This window comes from Bombina bombina, chromosome 11, assembly GCF_027579735.1.
Source record: "Bombina bombina isolate aBomBom1 chromosome 11, aBomBom1.pri, whole genome shotgun sequence".
NCBI classification, from domain to species: Eukaryota; Metazoa; Chordata; class Amphibia; order Anura; family Bombinatoridae; genus Bombina; species Bombina bombina.
Window position 1 is genome coordinate 127,219,260 of NC_069509.1, and position 19,883 is coordinate 127,239,142.

The 19,883-nt window shown below is 42.2% G+C and overlaps 1 protein-coding gene across 2 annotated transcripts in view; it reads right to left on the reverse strand.

Annotated features, from left to right (window-relative positions):
* Positions 1-19,883, reverse strand: part of CRAMP1 (cramped chromatin regulator homolog 1) — a 205,516-nt gene that overhangs the window by 169,449 nt on the left and 16,184 nt on the right. The gene's annotated exons all lie outside the window — the stretch shown is intronic.

Sequence of the window (19,883 nt, forward strand, 5' to 3'; positions counted from 1 at the left end):
TTATTTTAGTTCTTTTGACAAACTTGCATTTTAGCCAATCAGTGCCTGCTCCCAGATAACGTCACGTGCACGAGCACAGTGCTATTTATATGAAAAACATGAACTAACACCCTCTAGTGGTGAAAAACTTAAAATGCATTCTGAAAAGAGGTGGCCTTCAAGGTCTAAGAAAACATAATTTATGCTTACCTGATAAATTTATTTCTCTTGTAGTGTATCCAGTCCACGGATCATCCATTACTTATGGAATATATTCTCCTTCCCAACAGGAAGCTGCAAGAGTCCACCCACAGCAAAGCTGCTATATAGCTCCTCCCCTAACTGCCATATTCAGTCATTCGACCGAAAACATGCAGAGAAAGGAAAAACCATAGGGTGCAGTGGTGACTGTAGTTCAAATGAAAAAATTACCTGCCTTAAAGTGACAGGGCGGGCCGTGGACTGGATACACTACAAGAGAAATAAATTTATCAGGTAAGCATAAATTATGTTTTCTCTTGTTAAGTGTATCCAGTCCACGGATCATCCATTACTTATGGAATACCAATACCAAAGCTAAAGTACACGGATGATGGGAGGGACAAGGCAGGTACTTAAACGGAAGTTACCACTGCCTGTAAAAAACCCTTTCTCCCAAAAATAGCCTCCGAAGAAGCAAGGTATCAAATTTGTTAAATTTGAAAAGTATGAAGCGCAGACCAAGACTCCGTCTTGTAAATCTGTGCAACAGAAGCCACATTTAAAAAAGGCCCAAGTGAAAACCACAGCTCTAGTAGAATGAGCTGTAATCCCTTCAGGAGGCTGCTGTCCAGCAGTCTCATAAGCTAAATGAATTATGCTTTTTAACCAAAAAGACAGAGAGGCGGCTGAAGTCTTTTGACCTCTCCTCTGTCCAGAATAGACAACAAACAAGGTGAACGTTTGATGAAAACTGTAGTAGCTTGTAAGTAAAACTTTAAAGCACAAACCACGTCCAATATTGTGTAATTGACGTTCCTTCTTTGAGGAAGGATTAGGATACAAGCATGGAACAACTATCTCTTGAGTGATGTACTTGTTAGATACCACCTTAGGAAAAAACCCAGGTTGGTACGCAGGACTACCTTATCCATACGAAGGACCAGATAAGGAGAATCACATTGTAACACAGATAACTTGGAGACTCTACGAGTCGAGGAATTAGCTACCCAAAAGGAACTTTCCAAGATAAAGATTGATATCTATGGAACAAAAAAGGTTCAAACGGAACTTCTTGAAGAACCTTAAGAATCAGGTTTAAGCTCCATGGCGGAGCAACAGTTTTAAACACAGGCTTGGATCTAACCAAAGCCTGACCAAATGCCTGAACGTCTAGAATACCTGCCAGACGCTTGTGCAAAAAAATAGACAGAGTAAAAATCTGTCCCCTTTTAAGGAATTAGCTGACAACCCTTTTCTCAAAAACATCTTGGAGAAAAGATAATATCCTGGGAATCCAGACTTTACTCCATGAGTAACCCTTGGATTCATAACAATCAGATATTTACACCATATCTATGTTCAATTTTCCTAGAGACAGGCTTTCATGTCTGTATTAAGGTATCAATGACTGACTCGGAGAAACCATGCTTTGATAACATCAAGCGTTCAGTCTCCAAGCAGTCCATCTCAGATTGATTCTATTTAGATGGTTGAAAGGACCCTGAGGTAGAGGGACCTGTCTCAGAAGCAGAGACCGTGATGGAAAGGATGACATGTCCACCAGATCTGCATACCAGGTCCTGCGTGGCTACGCAGGCGCTGTCAAAAACACCAAAGCCCTCTCCTGCTTGGTCTTGACCTCCGGAGGAAATCCCACTCCCCCGGAAGAAAAGTCTAACGACTTAGAAAATACACCTCCCAGTTCTCAACACCTGGGATATGGATAGCTGATAGACAAGAGTGAGTCTCTGTCCAGTGAATTATTGTAAGACTTCTAACATCGCTAGGGAACTTCTGTTCCCCCTTGATGGCTGATGTAAGCCACAGTCGTGTATATTGTCCGACTGAGTATGATGTACCTCAGAGTTGCTAACTGAGGCCAAGTCTGAAGAGCATGGAATATCACTCCCAGTTCCAGAATTTTTATTAGAAGGAGGGTCTCCTCCTAAGTCCACTATCCCTGAGCCTTCAGGGAGTTCCAGACTGCATCCCAACCTAAAAGGCTGGCATCTATTGTAACAATTGTCCCATCTGACCTGCGGAAGGTCATACCCTTGGACAGATGGACCCGACATAGTCACCAGAGAAGAGAATCTCTGGTCTCTTGGTCCAGGTTTAACAGGGGGACAAATCTGTGTAATCCCCGTTCCTCTGACTGAGCATGCATAGTTGCAGCGGTCTGAAATGTAGACGTGCAAACGGTACTATGTCCCTTGCCGCTACCATTAAGCCGATTTCATTCATGTACTGAGCCACCGAAGGGCGCGGATGGGATGAAAAAAACACGGCAGAAATTTAGAAACTTTGACAACCTGGACTCCGTCAGGTAAATTTTCATTTCTACAGAATCTATCAGAGTCCCTAGGAGGGAAACCCTTGAGATTGGGGATAGAGAACTCTTTCCTTGTTCACTTTCCACCCATGTGATCTCAGAAATGCCAGTACTACGTCCGTATGAGACTGGGCAATTTGGATGTTTGACGCCTGTATCAGGATGTCGTCTAAATAAGGGGCCACTTCTATGCCCCGCGGTCTAAGGACCGCCAAAGCGACCCCAGAACCTCCATAAAGATTCTTGGGGCTGTAGATATCCCAAAGGAAAGAGCTACAAACTGGTAATGCCTGTCTAGAAAGGCAAACCTGAAAAACGATGGTGATCTTTATGCATCACAATGTGAGGATAAGCATCCTTCAAATCCATTGTAGTCCTCTATTGACTCTCCTGGATCATAGTTAAGATGGTACGAATAGTTTCCATCTTAAATGACGGAATTCTGAGGAATTTGTTTAAGATCTTTAGATCCAAAATAGGTCTGAAGGTTCCCTCTCCTTGGGAACCACAAACAGATTTGAGTAAAAACTCTGTCCCTGTTCCTCTCTTGGAACTGGATGGATATCGTACACAATGTAAGAATGCCTCCTTCTTTATCTGGTTTGCAGATAATTGTGAAAGGCGAAATCTCCCCTTTTTTTGGGGGGGAATCTTTGAAATCCAGAAGATATCTCTGGGATATAAATTCCAATGCCTAGGGATCCTGGGCATCTCTTGCCCACGCCTGGGCAAAGAATGAAAGTCTGCCCCCTATAGGATCCGTTACCGGATAGGGGTCCGTTCCTTCATGCTGCCTTAGAGGCAGCAGCAGGCTCCTTGGCCTGCTTATCTTTGTTCCAGGTCCGATTGTCTCCAGACCGCCTTGGACTGTGCAAAAATTCCCTCTTGTTTTGCCTTAGCGGAAGAGGATGCCACACCTGCCCTGAATTTTTTAAAAGGTACGAAAATTAGACTTTTTTTTTTTTTTTTCCCTTGATTTAGACCTATCCTGAGGAAGGGCATGACCTTTTCCTCCAGTGATATAAGCAATAATCTCCTTCAAACCAGGCCCGAATAGGGTCTGCCCCTTGAAGGGAAGTTAAGTAGCTTATTTATTAAAGTCACGACAGCCGACCATGATATAAGCCATAGCGCTCTGCGCGCCAGTATAGTAAAAAACAGAATTCTTAGCCGTTAGTCTAGTCAAATGAACAAGGCATCAGAAAATAAAGGAATTGGCTAGCATAAGCTTGTCAAATATATTCATCCAATGGAGTCGCTTAACTGTAAAGCCTCATCAAGAGACTCAACCCAGAACGCCGCAGCAGCAGTGACAGAAGCAATGTATGCAAGGGGCTGCAGGATAAAACCCTGTTGAATAAACATTTTTTATCCATTGGATCTAAAAAGCACAACTGTCCTCGTCAGAGGTAGTGGTACGCTTAGCTAGAGTAGAAACTCTTCTCTCCACCTTAGGAACTGTCTGCCAGAAGTCCCGTGTGGTGGTAACTATTAGAAAAACAGAATTTATGTTTACCTGATAAATTTCTTTCTCCAACGGTGTGTCCGGTCCACGGCGTCATCCTTACTTGTGGGATATTCTCTTCCCCAACAGGAAATGGCAAAGAGCCCAGCAAAGCTGGTCACATGATCCCTCCTAGGCTCCGCCTACCCCAGTCATTCGACCGACGTTAAGGAGGAATATTTGCATAGGAGAAACCATATGGTACCGTGGTGACTGTAGTTAAAGAAAATAAATTATCAGACCTGATTAAAAAACCAGGGCGGGCCGTGGACCGGACACACCGTTGGAGAAAGAAATTTATCAGGTAAACATAAATTCTGTTTTCTCCAACATAGGTGTGTCCGGTCCACGGCGTCATCCTTACTTGTGGGAACCAATACCAAAGCTTTAGGACACGGATGAAGGGAGGGAGCAAATCAGGTCACCTAAATGGAAGGCACCACGGCTTGCAAAACCTTTCTCCCAAAAATAGCCTCAGAAGAAGCAAAAGTATCAAACTTGTAAAATTTGGTAAAAGTGTGCAGTGAAGACCAAGTCGCTGCCCTACATATCTGATCAACAGAAGCCTCGTTCTTGAAGGCCCATGTGGAAGCCACAGCCCTAGTGGAATGAGCTGTGATTCTTTCGGGAGGCTGCCGTCCGGCAGTCTCGTAAGCCAATCTGATGATGCTTTTAATCCAAAAAGAGAGAGAGGTAGAAGTTGCTTTTTGACCTCTCCTTTTACCTGAATAAACAACAAACAAGGAAGATGTTTGTCTAAAATCCTTTGTAGCATCTAAATAGAATTTTAGAGCGCGAACAACATCCAAATTGTGCAACAAACGTTCCTTCTTTGAAACTGGTTTTGGACACAGAGAAGGTACGATAATCTCCTGGTTAATGTTTTTGTTAGAAACAACTTTTGGAAGAAAACCAGGTTTAGTACGTAAAACCACCTTATCTGCATGAAACACCAGATAAGGAGGAGAACACTGCAGAGCAGATAATTCTGAGACTCTTCTAGCAGAAGAAATTGCAACTAAAAACAAAACTTTCCAAGATAATAACTTAATATCAACGGAATGTAAGGGTTCAAACGGAACCCCCTGAAGAACTGAAAGAACTAAATTGAGACTCCAAGGAGGAGTCAAAGGTTTGTAAACAGGCTTGATTCTAACCAGAGCCTGAACAAAGGCTTGAACATCTGGCACAGCTGCCAGCTTTTTGTGAAGTAACACCGACAAGGCAGAAATCTGTCCCTTCAGGGAACTTGCAGATAATCCTTTTTCCAATCCTTCTTGAAGGAAGGATAGAATCCTAGGAATCTTAACCTTGTCCCAAGGGAATCCTTTAGATTCACACCAACAGATATATTTTTTCCAAATTTTGTGGTAAATCTTTCTAGTTACAGGCTTTCTGGCCTGAACAAGAGTATCGATAACAGAATCTGAGAATCCTCGCTTCGATAAAATCAAGCGTTCAATCTCCAAGCAGTCAGCTGGAGTGAAACCAGATTTGGATGTTCGAACGGACCCTGAACAAGAAGGTCTCGTCTCAAAGGTAGCTTCCAAGGTGGAGCCGATGACATATTCACCAGATCTGCATACCAAGTCCTGCGTGGCCACGCAGGAGCTATCAAGATCACCGACGCCCTCTCCTGATTGATCCTGGCTACCAGCCTGGGGATGAGAGGAAATGGCGGGAACACATAAGCTAGTTTGAAGGTCCAAGGTGCTACTAGTGCATCCACTAGAGCCGCCTTGGGATCCCTGGATCTGGCCCCGTAGCAAGGAACTTTGAAGTTCTGACGAGAGGCCATCAGATCCATGTCTGGAATGCCCCACAGGTGAGTGACTTGGGCAAAGACTTCCGGATGGAGTTCCCACTCCCCCGGATGCAATGTCTGACGACTCAGAAAATCCGCTTCCCAATTTTCCACTCCTGGGATGTGGATAGCAGACAGGTGGCAGGAGTGAGACTCCGCCCATAGAATGATTTTGGTCACTTCTTCCATCGCTAGGGAACTCCTTGTTCCCCCCTGATGGTTGATGTACGCAACAGTTGTCATGTTGTCTGATTGAAACCGTATGAACTTGGTCCTCGCTAGCTGAGGCCAGGCCTTGAGAGTATTGAATATCGCTCTCAGTTCCAGAATATTTATCGGTAGAAGAGATTCTTCCCGAGACCAAAGACCCTGAGCTTTCAGGGGTCCCCAGACCGCGCCCCAGCCCATCAGACTGGCGTCGGTCGTGACAATGACCCACTCTGGTCTGCGGAATGTCATCCCTTGTGACAGGTTGTCCAGGGACAGCCACCAACGGAGTGAGTCTCTGGTCCTCTGATTTACTTGTATCTTCGGAGACAAGTCTGTATAGTCCCCATTCCACTGACTGAGCATGCACAGTTGTAATGGTCTTAGATGAATGCGCGCAAAAGGAACTATGTCCATTGCCGCTACCATCAACCCGATCACTTCCATGCACTGAGCTATGGAAGGAAGAGGAACGGAATGAAGTATCCGACAAGAGTCTAGAAGTTTTGTTTTTCTGACCTCTGTCAGAAAAATCCTCATTTCTAAGGAGTCTACAATTGTTCCCAAGAAGGGAACCCTTGTTGACGGGGATAGAGAACTCTTTTCCACGTTCACTTTCCATCCGTGAGATCTGAGAAAGGCCAGGACGATGTCCGTGTGAGCCTTTGCTTGAGGAAGGGACGACGCTTGAATCAGAATGTCGTCCAAGTAAGGTACTACCGCAACGCCCCTTGGTCGTAGCACAGCTAGAAGGGACCCTAGTACCTTTGTGAAAATCCTTGGAGCAGTGGCTAATCCGAAAGGAAGCGCCACGAACTGGTAATGTTTGTCCAGGAATGCGAACCTTAGGAACCGATGATGTTCCTTGTGGATAGGAATATGTAGATACGCATCCTTTAAATCCACCGTGGTCATGAATTGACCTTCCTGGATGGAAGGGAGAATAGTTCGAATGGTTTCCATCTTGAACGATGGAACCTTGAGAAACTTGTTTAAGATCTTGAGATCTAAGATTGGTCTGAACGTTCCCTCTTTTTTGGGAACTATGAACAGATTGGAGTAGAACCCCATCCCTTGTTCTCTTAATGGAACTGGATGAATCACACCCATTTTTAACAGGTCTTCTACACAATGTAAGAACGCCTGTCTTTTTATGTGGTCTGAAGACAACTGAGACCTGTGGAACCTCCCCCTTGGGGGAAGTCCCTTGAATTCCAGAAGATAACCTTGGGAGACTATTTCTAGCGCCCAAGGATCCAGAACATCTCTTGCCCAAGCCTGAGCAAAGAGAGAGAGTCTGCCCCCCACCAGATCCGGTCCCGGATCGGGGGCCAACATTTCATGCTGTCTTGGTAGCAGTGGCAGGTTTCTTGGCCTGCTTACCCTTGTTCCAGCCTTGCATTGGTCTCCAAGCTGGCTTGGCTTGAGAAGTATTACCCTCTTGCTTAGAGGACGTAGCACTTTGGGCTGGTCCGTTTTTACGAAAGGGACGAAAATTAGGTCTATTTTTTGCCTTGAAAGGCCGATCCTGAGGAAGGGCGTGTCCCTTACCCCCAGTGATATCAGAGATAATCTCTTTCAAGTCAGGGCCAAACAGCGTTTTCCCCTTGAAAGGAATGTTAAGTAGCTTGTTCTTGGAAGACGCATCAGCCGACCAAGATTTCAACCAAAGCGCTCTGCGCGCCACAATAGCAAACCCAGAATTCTTAGCCGCTAACCTAGCCAATTGCAAAGTGGCGTCTAGGGTGAAAGAATTAGCCAATTTGAGAGCATTGATTCTGTCCATAATCTCCTCATAAGGAGGAGAATCACTATCGAGCGTCTTTATCAGCTCATCGAACCAGAAACATGCGGCTGTAGCGACAGGGACAATGCATGAAATTGGTTGTAGAAGGTAACCCTGCTGAACAAACATCTTTTTAAGCAAACCTTCTAATTTTTTATCCATAGGATCTTTGAAAGCACAACTATCCTCTATGGGTATAGTGGTGCGTTTGTTTAAAGTGGAAACCGCTCCCTCGACCTTGGGGACTGTCTGCCATAAGTCCTTTCTGGGGTCGACCATAGGAAACAATTTTTTAAATATGGGGGGAGGGACGAAAGGAATACCGGGCCTTTCCCATTCTTTATTAACAATGTCCGCCACCCGCTTGGGTATAGGAAAAGCTTCTGGGAGCCCCGGCACCTCTAGGAACTTGTCCATTTTACATAGTTTCTCTGGGATGACCAACTTTTCACAATCATCCAGAGTGGATAATACCTCCTTAAGCAGAATGCGGAGATGTTCCAACTTAAATTTAAATGCAATCACATCAGGTTCGGCCTGTTGAGAAATGTTCCCTGAATCAGTAATTTCTCCCTCAGACAAAACCTCCCTGGCCCCATCAGACTGGGTTAGGGGCCCTTCAGAGATATTAATATCAGCGTCGTCATGCTCTTCAGTATCTAAAACAGAGCAGCCACGCTTACGCTGACAAGGGTTCATTTTGGCTAAAATGTTTTTGACAGAATTATCCATTACAGCCGTTAATTGTTGCATAGTAAGGAGTATTGGCGCGCTAGATGTACTAGGGGCCTTCTGAGTGGGCAAGACTCGTGTAGACGAAGGAGGGAATGATGCAGTACCATGCTTACTCCCCTCACTTGAGGAATCATCTTGGGCATCATTGTCATTATCACATAAATCACATTTATTTAAATGAATAGGAATTCTGGCTTCCCCACATTCAGAACACAGTCTATCTGGTAGTTCAGACATGTTAAACAGGCATAAACTTGATAACAAAGTACAAAAACGTTTTAAAATAAAACCGTTACTGTCACTTTAAATTTTAAACTGAACACACTTTATTACTGCAATTGCGAAAAAACATGAAGGAATTGTTCAAAATTCACCAAATTTTCACCACAGTGTCTTAAAGCCTTAAAAGTATTGCACACCAAATTTGGAAGCTTTAACCCTTAAAATAACGGAACCGGAGCCGTTTTAAACTTTAACCCCTTTACAGTCCCTGGTATCTGCTTTGCTGAGACCCAACCAAGCCCAAAGGGGAATACGATACCAAATGACGCCTTCAGAAAGTCTTTTCTAAGTATCAGAGCTCCTCTCACATGCGACTGCATGCCATGCCTCTCAAAAACAAGTGCGCCACACCGGCGCGAAAATGAGGCTCTGCTTAAGCTTTGGGAAAGCCCCTAAGGAATAAGGTGTCTAATACAGTGCCTGCCGATATTATTATATCAAAAATACCCAGATAAAATGATTCCTCAAGGCTAAATATGTGTTAATAATGAATCGATTTAGCCCAGAAACAGTCTACAGTCTTAATAAGCCCTTGTGAAGCCCTTATTTATGATCGTAATAAACATGGCTTACCGGATCCCATAGGGAAAATGACAGCTTCCAGCATTACATCGTCTTGTTAGAATGTGTCATACCTCAAGCAGCAAGAGACTGCACACTGTTCCCCCAACTGAAGTTAATTGCTCTCAACAGTCCTGTGTGGAACAGCCATGGATTTTAGTTACGGTTGCTAAAATCATTTTCCTCATACAAACAGAAATCTTCATCTCTTTTCTGTTTCTGAGTAAATAGTACATACCAGCACTATTTCAAAATAACAAACTCTTGATTGAATAATAAAAACTACAGTTAAACACTAAAAAACTCTAAGCCATCTCCGTGGAGATGTTGCCTGTACAACGGCAAAGAGAATGACTGGGGTAGGCGGAGCCTAGGAGGGATCATGTGACCAGCTTTGCTGGGCTCTTTGCCATTTCCTGTTGGGGAAGAGAATATCCCACAAGTAAGGATGACGCCGTGGACCGGACACACCTATGTTGGAGAAACATTCTTCTAAAAAATAGGAGGGGAAGAGAATGGCACACCTGGTCTATCCCATTCCTTATTAAAAAATTTTTAGTAAACCTCTTTAGGTATTGGAAAAACATCAGTACACACCGGCACTGCATATTATTTATCCAGTCTACACAATTTCTCTGGCCCTGCGATTGTACACATTCATTCAGAGCAGCCAAAGCCTCCCTGAGCAACAAGTGGAGGTTCTCAAGCATAAATTTTAAATGTAGAAATATCAGAATCAGGTTAAATCATCTTCCCTGAGTCAAAAAAAAATCACCCACAGACACAGCATATTGTGAGGTAGTATCATACATGGTTCTTAAAGCATCTGTATGCTCTGTATCTACCCCCAGAGCTAACTGCTTTCCTTTAATTTCAGGTAGTCTGACTAATACTGCTGCCAGAATATTATTCACCACCTTTGCCATGTCTTGTAAAATAAACGCTATGGGTGCCCTTGATGTACTTGGCGCCATTTGAGCGTGAGTCCCTGAAGCGGGAGTCGAAGGGTCTGACACGTGGGGAGAGTTAGTCGGCATAACTTTCCCCTCGACAGAATCCCCTGGTAAAAGAAACGCTATGGGTGCCCTTGATGTACTTGGCGCCATTTGAGCGTGAGTCCCTAAAGCGGGAGTCAAAAGGTCTGACACGTGGGGAGAGTTAGTCGGCATAACTACCCCCACGACAGAATCCTCTGGTGATAATGTTTTTAAAGACAAAAAATGATCTTTATTGTTTAACATGAAATCAGTACATCTGGTACACATTCTAAGATGGGGTTCCACCATGGCTTTAAAACATAATGAACACAGAGCTTCCTCTATGTCAGACATGTTAGAACAGACTAATAATGAGACTAGTAAGCTTGGAAAACACTTTAAATCAAGTTAACAAGCAAATATATAAAACGTTACTGTGCCTTTAAGAGAAACAAATTTTGTCAAAATTTGAAAAACAGTGAAAAAAAGGCAGTAAAACAAACGAAATTTTTACAGTACATGTAATAAGGTAACAGAGCATTGCACCCACTTGCAAATGGATGATTAACCCCTTAATGCAAAAAACAGATCAAAAAAAAAAAAAAAAAAAGACATAGATGTTTTTAAAAACAGACACAACAAACTGCCACAGCCAACAGTGGGAAGCTTCAGTTAACTGTTTCTATGCAAAATTTAAGCCAGCCATGTGGAAAAAACTTAGGCCCCAATAAGTTTTATCACCAAACATGTTAAAAAACGATTAAACATGCCAGCAAACGTTTTAAAACACATTTTTATAAGAGTATGTATCTCTATTAATAAGCCTGATACCAGTCGCTATCGCTGCATTTAAGGCTTTACTTACATTACTTCGGTATCAGCAGTATTTTCTTAGTCAATTCCATTCCTAGAAAAATATTTTACTGCACATACCTTATCTGCAGGAAAACCTGCACGCCATTCCCCCTCTGAAGTACCTCACTCCTCAGAATGTGTGAGAACAGCAAATGGATCTTAGTTACGTCTGCTAAGATCATAGAAAAACGCAGGCAGATTCTTCTTCCAAATACTGCCTGAGATAAACAGCACACTCCGGTGCCATTTAAAAATAACAAACTTTTGATTGAATAAACTAAGTAGAAAGCACCACAGACTCTCACGACCTCCTATCTATGTTGAGGCTTGCAAGAGAATGACTGAATATGGCAGTTAGGGGAGGAGCTATATAGCAGCTTTGCTGTGGGTGGACTCTTGCAGCTTCCTGTTGGGAAGGAGAATATATTCCATAAGTAATGGATGATCCGTGGACTGGATACACTTAACAAGAGAAATTAGCATATGAACCTCCCAAGTTAAGCTTTCAACTAAGAATTCCAAGAGAACAAAGCAAAATTGGTGATAAAAGTAAATTGAAAAATTGTTTAAAATTACATGCTCTATCTGAATCATGAAAGTTTATTTTGGCCTAGACTGTCCCTTTAATTTGTGGCATACAAGCCACTGTTGACTCTCTGAGAAGGTGTGGTCTTTGGATACTGGTGCACGGGCTCTCACGGCATGTGTGTGTATACGACACTGAAAACCAGTATTAACTATTACTAGAAGGCATAATTTTTGCAAATGTTAGAATATTGAAATGCACCCATGCACATTTTAATTTTGACCTTTCTATTCCTTGTATTATAAAGGACATAAAACATAATAAGTTTAAAGTGACGGTAAATCCAAGCGTTTAACAAACACTAGGATTTACCATCACTCTAGAGCGCGGTGTTGTGGGCGGCTGGAGGCGCTGATTTTAGAGATATATTCGGCACAGAAAGTGTGAGTTTCGCACCTGTTTTTTAGTAATTGATGACAGAAACAAGAGTTTATTTTTAGTGATGGTAAATCCTAGCATTTGTTAAACGCTTAGATTTACCATCACTTAAATGTCAATATAATCTTGACTTTTGAAAACAGCCAAGTCGTCAAAAAAAAAACCAACAAAAACTCTTGTCCAGTAAAATGTATTATTCATTAAAGTAATTGTAAAGATTTGAGATTGAATCAACACTATCTATAATTATTCTTAAAAAGTGGGCCACATAATAATAATTAAAGACGCTTTATTCTTAAAATAATTACCATTTAGTGATCAGAAACATTGCACCGTTCCTCTGCCCGCATCTCATACTCTTTTTTTTTCTTCTTTTTTTTTGGAGGAATCCAGCTTCAGCCAATCGTTGCATGCCCCCTTTGGTGTCAAGCTCAAGGGGCACGCACCGATTGGCTAAGCGCGGATTCAGCATAAAAAATAAAAAAAAAAGAAGAGGAGAAGTATGAGATGAGGGCGGAGGAAGGCTGCAATATTTCCAATCACTAAACGGTAATTATTTTAAGAATGAATTAAAGTGCCCCTCTTTTTAAGAATAATTCAATAGATAGTGTTGATTTGATCCAAAAACGTTACAATCACTTTAATAATTGATTGTACTATCTTACATCTTTTTTTATAAATCGTATGCTTTGTCTGAATCATAAAAACATCATTTATGCTTACCTGATAAATTTATTTCTCTTGTAGTGTATCCAGTCCACGGATCATCCATTACTTAAGGGATATTCTCCTTCCCAACAGGAAGTTGCAAGAGTTCACCCACAGCAGAGCTGCTATATAGCTCCTCCCCTAACTGCCATATCCAGTCATTCGACCGAAAACATGCAGAGAAAGGAAAAACCATAGGGTGCAGTGGTGACTGTAGTTTAAATGAAAAAATTACCTGCCTTAAAATGACAGGGCGGGCGGTGGACTGGATACACTACAAGAGAAATAAATTTATCAGGTAAGCATAAATTATGTTTTCTCTTGTTAAGTGTATCCAGTCCACGGATCATCCATTACTTATGGGATACCAATTCCAAAGCTAAAGTACACGGATGAAGGGAGGGACAAGGCAGGAACTTAAAGGAACAGTCTAGTCAAAATTAAACTTTCATGATTCAGATAGGGCATGCAATTTTAAACAACTTTCCAATTTGCTCAATTCTTTAGATATCCTTTGTTGAAGAAATAGCAATGCACATGTATAAGCCAATCACACAAGGCCTCTATGTGCAGCAACCAATCAGCAGCTTCTGAGCATATTTAGATATGCTTTTCAGCAAGTGATATCAAGAGAATGAAGCAAATTAGATAATAGAAGTAAATTAGAAAGTTGTTTAAAATGACATGCTCTTTCTAAATCACGAAAGAAAAAAATTTGGGTTTCATGTCCCTTTAAACGTAAGGTACCACTGCCTCACAAAAATAGCCTCCGAAGAAGAAAAGTATGAAGCGCAGACCAAGACGCCGTCTTGTAAATCTGTTCAACAGAAGCCTCATTTTAAAAAGGCCCAAGTGAAAGCCACAGCTCTAGTAGAATGAGCTGTAATCCCTTCAGGAGGCTGCTGTCCAGCAGTCTCATAAGCTAAACGAATTATGCTTTTAACCAAAAAGAAAGAGAGGTTGCTGAAGTCTTTTGACCTCTCCTCTGTCCAGAGTAGACAACAAACAAAGTAAATGTTTGATGAAAATCTGAAGTAGCTTGTAAGTAAAACTTTAAAGCACGAACCACGTCCAAATTGTGTAATAGACGTTCCATCTTTGAAGAAGGATTAGGATACAAGAATGGAACAACACTCTCTTGAGTGATATTCTTGTTGGATACCACCTTAGGTAAAAAAACCTTGTTTTGATACGCAGGACTACCTTATCCGTACGGAGGACCAGATAAGGAGAATCACATTGTAAAGCAGATAACTCGGAGACTCTACAAGCCGAGGAAATATCTACCAAAAAGGAACTTTCCAAGATAAAAAGTTTGATATCTATAGAATGAAGAGGTTCAAACGGAACTCCTTGAAGAACCTTAATAATCAGGTTTAAGCTCCATGGCGGAGCAACAGGTTTAGACACAGACTTGGTTCTAACCAAAGCCTGACAAAATGCCTGAACGTCTGGAGTATCTGCCAGACGCTTGTGCAAAAGAATAGACAGAGTAGGAATCTGTCCTTTTAAGGAACTAGCTGACAACCCTTTTCTCAAAATCATCTTGGAGAAAAGATAGTATCCTGGGAATCCTGACTTTACTCCATGAGTAACCCTTGGATTCATAGCAATAAGATATTTATGCTATATCTATGTTAAATTTTCCTAGTGACAGGCTCTCATGCCTGTATTAAGGTATCAATGACTGACTCGGAGAAGCCATGCTTTGATAACATCAAGCGTTCAGTCTCCAGGCAGTCCATCTCAGAGAAGTTTAATTTAGATGGTTGAAAGGACCCTGAGGTAGAGGGTCCTGTCTCAGAAGCAGAGACCATGATGGAAAGAATGACATGTCCACCAGATCTGCATACCAGGTCCTGCGTGGTTACGCAGGCGCTGTTAAAAACACCAAAGCACTCTCCTGCTTGATCTTGTGCAAAGACCTCCGGAGGGAATTCCCACTTCCCCGGGAGAAAAGTCTAACGACTTAGAAAATCCACCTCCCAGTTCTCAACACCTGGGATATGGAAAGTTGATAGACAAGAGAGAGTCTCTGTCCAGTGAATTATTTTAAGACTTCTAACATCGCTAGGGAACTTCTGTTCCCCCTTGATGGTTGATGTAAGCCACAGTCGTGATATTGTCCGACTGAATCTGATGTACCTCAGAGTTGCTAACTGAGGCCAAGCCTGAAGAGCATGGAATATCGCTCCCAGTTCCAGAATATTTTTTAGAAGGAGGGTCTCCTCCTGAGTCCACTATCCCTGAGTCTTCAGGGAGTCCCAGACTGTATCCCAACCTAAAAGGTTGGCATCTGTTGTAACAACTGTCCCATCTGACCTGCGGAAGGTCATACCCTTGGACAGATGGACCCGAGATAGCCACCAGAGAAGAGAATCTCTGGCCTCTTGGTCCAGTTTTAAGAAGGGGACAAATCTGTGTAATCCCCGTTCCATCGACTGAGCATGCATAGTTGCAGCGGTCTGAAATGTAGGCGTGCAAACGGTACTATGTCCCTTGCTGCTACCATTAGGCCGATTACATTCATGTACCGAGCCACCGAAGGGCGCGGATGGAATGAAGAACACGGCAGTAATTTAGAAACTTTGACAACCTGGACTCCGTCAGGTAAATTTTCATTTCTGCAGAATCTATCAGAGTCCCTAGGAAGGAAACCCTTGAGATTGGGGATAGAGAACTCTTTCCTTGTTCACTTTCCACCCATGCGATCTCAGAAATGCCAGTACTACATCCGTATGAGACTTGGCAATTTGGATGTTCGACGCCTAAATAAGGGGCCACTTCTATGCCCCGCGGCCTAAGGACCGCCAAAGCGACCCCAGAACCTCCATAAAGATTCTTGGGGCTGTAGTTAACCCAAAGGAAAGAGCAACAAACTGGTAATGCCTGTCTAGAAAGGCAAACCTGAAAAACGATGGTGATCCTTATGCATCGTTATGTGAGGATAAGTATCCTTCAAATCCATTGTAGTCCACTATTGACTCTCCTGGATCATAGTTAAGATGGTACGAATAGTTTCCATCTTAAATGATGGAATTCTAAGGAATTTGTTTAAGATCTTTAAATCCAAAATAGGTCTGAAGGTTCCCTCTCCTTGGGAACCACAAACAGATTTGAGAAAAACTCTGTCCCTGTTCCTGTCTTGGAACTGGATGGGTCTCGTACACAATGTAAGAATGCCTCTTCCTTTATCTGGTGTGCAGATAATTGTGAAAGGTAAAATCTCCCCTTTTTCGGAGGGGAAGCTTTGAAATCCAGAAGATATCTCTGGGATATAATTTCCAATGCCCAGGGATCCTGGGCATCTCTTGCCCACGCCTGGGCGAAAAATGAAAGTCTGCCCCCTACAGGATCCGTTACCGGATAGGGGACCGTTCCTTCATGCTGTCTAAGAGGCAGCAGCAGGCTCCTTGGCCTGTTTATCTTTGTTCCAGGTCCGGTTGTCTCCAGACCGTCATGGACTGAGCAAAAGTACCCTCTTGATTTGCCATAGAGGAAGTTGATGCCACACCTGCCTTGAAGTTTCGAAAGGCACGCAAATTAGACTTTTTTGGCCCTTGATTTGGTCCTGTCCTGAGGAAGGCCATGACCTTTTCCTCCAGTAATATTAGCAATGATCTCCTTCAAACCAGGCCCTAATAGGGTCTGCCCCTTGAAGGGAAGTTAAGTAGCTTATTTATTAAAGTCACGACAGCTGACTATGATATAAGCCATAGCGCTCTGCGCACCAGTATAGAAAAAACAGAATTCTTAGCCGTTAGTTTAGTCAAATGAACAAAGGCATCAGAAACAAAGGAATTGGCTAGCTTAAGTGCTCTAAGCTTGACAAGTATATTCATCCAATGGAGTCGCTACCTGTAAAGCCTCATCCAGAGACTCCAACCAGAACGCTGCAGCAGCAGTGACAGGAGCAATGCATGCAAGGGTTGCAGGATAAAACCTTGTTGAATAAAACATTTTCCCAAGGTAACCCTCTGATTTTTTAACCATTGGATCTAAAAAAGCACAACTGTCCTCGACAGGGATAGTGGTTCGCTTAGCTAGAGTAGAAACTCTTCTCTCCACCTTAGGGACTGTCTGCCATAAGTCCCGTGTGGTGGCATCTGTTAGAAACATTTTTCTAAAAATAGGAGGGGAAGAGAACGGCACACCTGGTCTATCCCATTCCTTATTAATAATTTCTGTAAACCTCTTTAGGTATTGGAAAAACATCAGTACACACCGGCACTGCATAGTATCTATTCAGTCTACACAATTTCTCTGGCACTGTGATTGTAAAACAGTCATTCAGAGCTGCTAAAACCTCCCTGAGCAACAAGTGGAGCATCTCAAGCATACATTTTAAATGTAGAAATATCGGAATCAGGTTAAATCATCTTCCCCGAGTCAAAAATATCACCCACAGACTGAAGCTTCCCTCAGGTTCTGCATATTGGGAGGCAGTATCAGACATGGTTCTTGACGCATCTGTATGCTCTGTATCTACCCCCAGAGCTATCTTGCTTTCCTTTAATTTCAGGTAGTCTGACTAATACCGCTGCCAGAGTATTATTCATAACTTTCGCCATGTCTTGTAAAATAAACGCTATGAGCACCCTTGATGTACTTGGCGCCATTTGAGCGCGAGTCCCTGAAGCGGGAGTCGAAGAGTCTGACACGTGGGGAGAGTTAGTCGGCATAACTTCCCCCTTGACAGAATCCTCTGGTAAAATAAACGCTATGGGCGCCCTTGATGTACTTGGCGCCATTTGAGCGTGAGTCCTTGAAGCGGGAGTCAAAGGGTCTGACACGTGGGGAGAGTTAGTCGGCATAACTACCCCCACGACAAAATCCTCTGGTGATAATATTTTTAAAGAAAAAAAAATGATCTTTATTGCTTAACATGAAATCAGTACATCTGGTACACATTCTAAGATGGGGTTCCACCATGGCTTTTAAACATAATGAACAAGGAGCTTCCTCTATGTCAGACATGTTAGTACAGACTAGTAATGAGACTAGTAAGCTTGGAAAACACTTTAAATCAAGTTAACAAGCAAATATAAAAAACGTTACTGTGCCTTTAAGAGAAACAAATTTTGTCAAAATTTGAAAAACAGTGAAAAAAGGCAGTAAATCAAACGAAATTTTTACAGTATATGTAATAAGTTAACAGAGCATTGCACCCACTTGCAAATGGATGATTAACCCCTTAATGCAAAAAACGGATCAAAAAAACGACAGACGTTTTTTAACAGACACAACAAAACTGCCACAGCTGTGCTGTGGATTACCTTCCCTATAAACGATTTTGGAAGCCTTTTTAGCCCTTTAGAGATGTCCTGTAGTATTCATGGGACTGCTGAGGGAAGCTGGATGATTCATTTTGTAATTTTAACTGCGCAAAAAAGCGCTAAAATAGGCCCCTCCCACTCATATTACAACAGTGGAAAGCCTGAGGAAACTGTTTCTAAGCAAAATGTAAGCCAGCCATGTGGAAAAAACTAGGCCCCAATAAGTTTTATCACCAAACATATATAAAAAACGATTAAACATGCCAGCAAACGTTTTAAATTACACTTTTATAAAAGAGTATGTATCTCTATTAATAAGCCTGATACCAGTCGCTATCACTGCATTTAAGGCTTTACTTACATTACTCCGGTATCAGCAGTATTTTCTAGCAAATTCCATCCCTAGAAAAATATTAACTGCACATACCTTATTGCAGGAAAACCTGCACGCCATTCCCTCTCTGAAGTTACCTCACTCCTCAGAATATGTGAGAACAGCAATGGATCTTAGTAACTTCTGCTAAGATCATAGAAAACGCAGGCAGATTCTTCTTCTAAATACTGCCTGAGATAAACAGTACACTCCGGTAACATTTAAAAATAAACTTTTGATTGAAGAAATAAACTAAGTATAAAACACCACACTCCTCTTACGACCTCCATCTATGTTGAGAGTTGCAAGAGAATGACTGGGTATGGCAGTTAGGGGAGAAGCTATATAGCAGCTCTGCTGTGGGTGAACTCTTGCAACTTGCTGTTGGGAAGGAGAATATCCCATAAGTAATGGATGATCCGTGGACTGGATACACTTAACAAGAGAAAGTTTATTTTTGATTTGCATGTACCTTTAAACAAGGTAATAAAATAAGCATCAAGTTAGATACAGACACTTCAGCATTACTGTGAAGATGGTGTATTATGCATAATTGTGCCAAGGACCATTACGGCTTTGGAAGTACCAAGAGGACGGCTCCCACGTGTACTATTCATTTGTACAGAGCAGCAGTGGGATTGCAGGATGAAGTCAGTGTATATTTATAGATAAGAGGCAAGATTGTGTGCACAGACAAATCCAGTACACCTTCCTCCTCACAGCCTCCCACAACGAAAATAAATCACAGCTAAAAGCTGCAACAAAATGAGGGCGCATGAGATGGGCGCTTATAGTAGCACATCATGATACCCACATCGGCTCTCTGAAAGGTACCAGATAATAGCAGAGAGGTAAAGGCAAATCACCCACAGCACAGACTAGTATATACACACTATATTGCTATAGAAGACTGATAAAAGCAGAGATCTACAAAAAAGCAATCAGAGAAATAGGTACACATTTGAAATATAACCCAATTATTGTTCTTTTAGGATTCTTAGAGCATACAATTTTAAACAACTTTTCAAATTTACTTTGGTTATCTAATTTGCTTACTTCTTTTGTTAAATTTTGTTGAAATGAATACCTAGGTAGACTTAGCTGCTGATTGGTGGTTGCAATTATATGCCTCATGTCATTAGGTTATCAATGTGCTCAGCTAGCTCCCAGTAGTGCATTGCATTTCAAGCAATCAAGGATACAAAGAGAATGAAGCAAAATTGACAATAGAAGTAAATTGGAAAGCCGTTTAAAAATGTATTCTCTATTTGAATCATAAAATACACATTTTCATGCCCCTTTAAAAAAGGACAGTCAACACCAGAATTTTTGTTGTTTA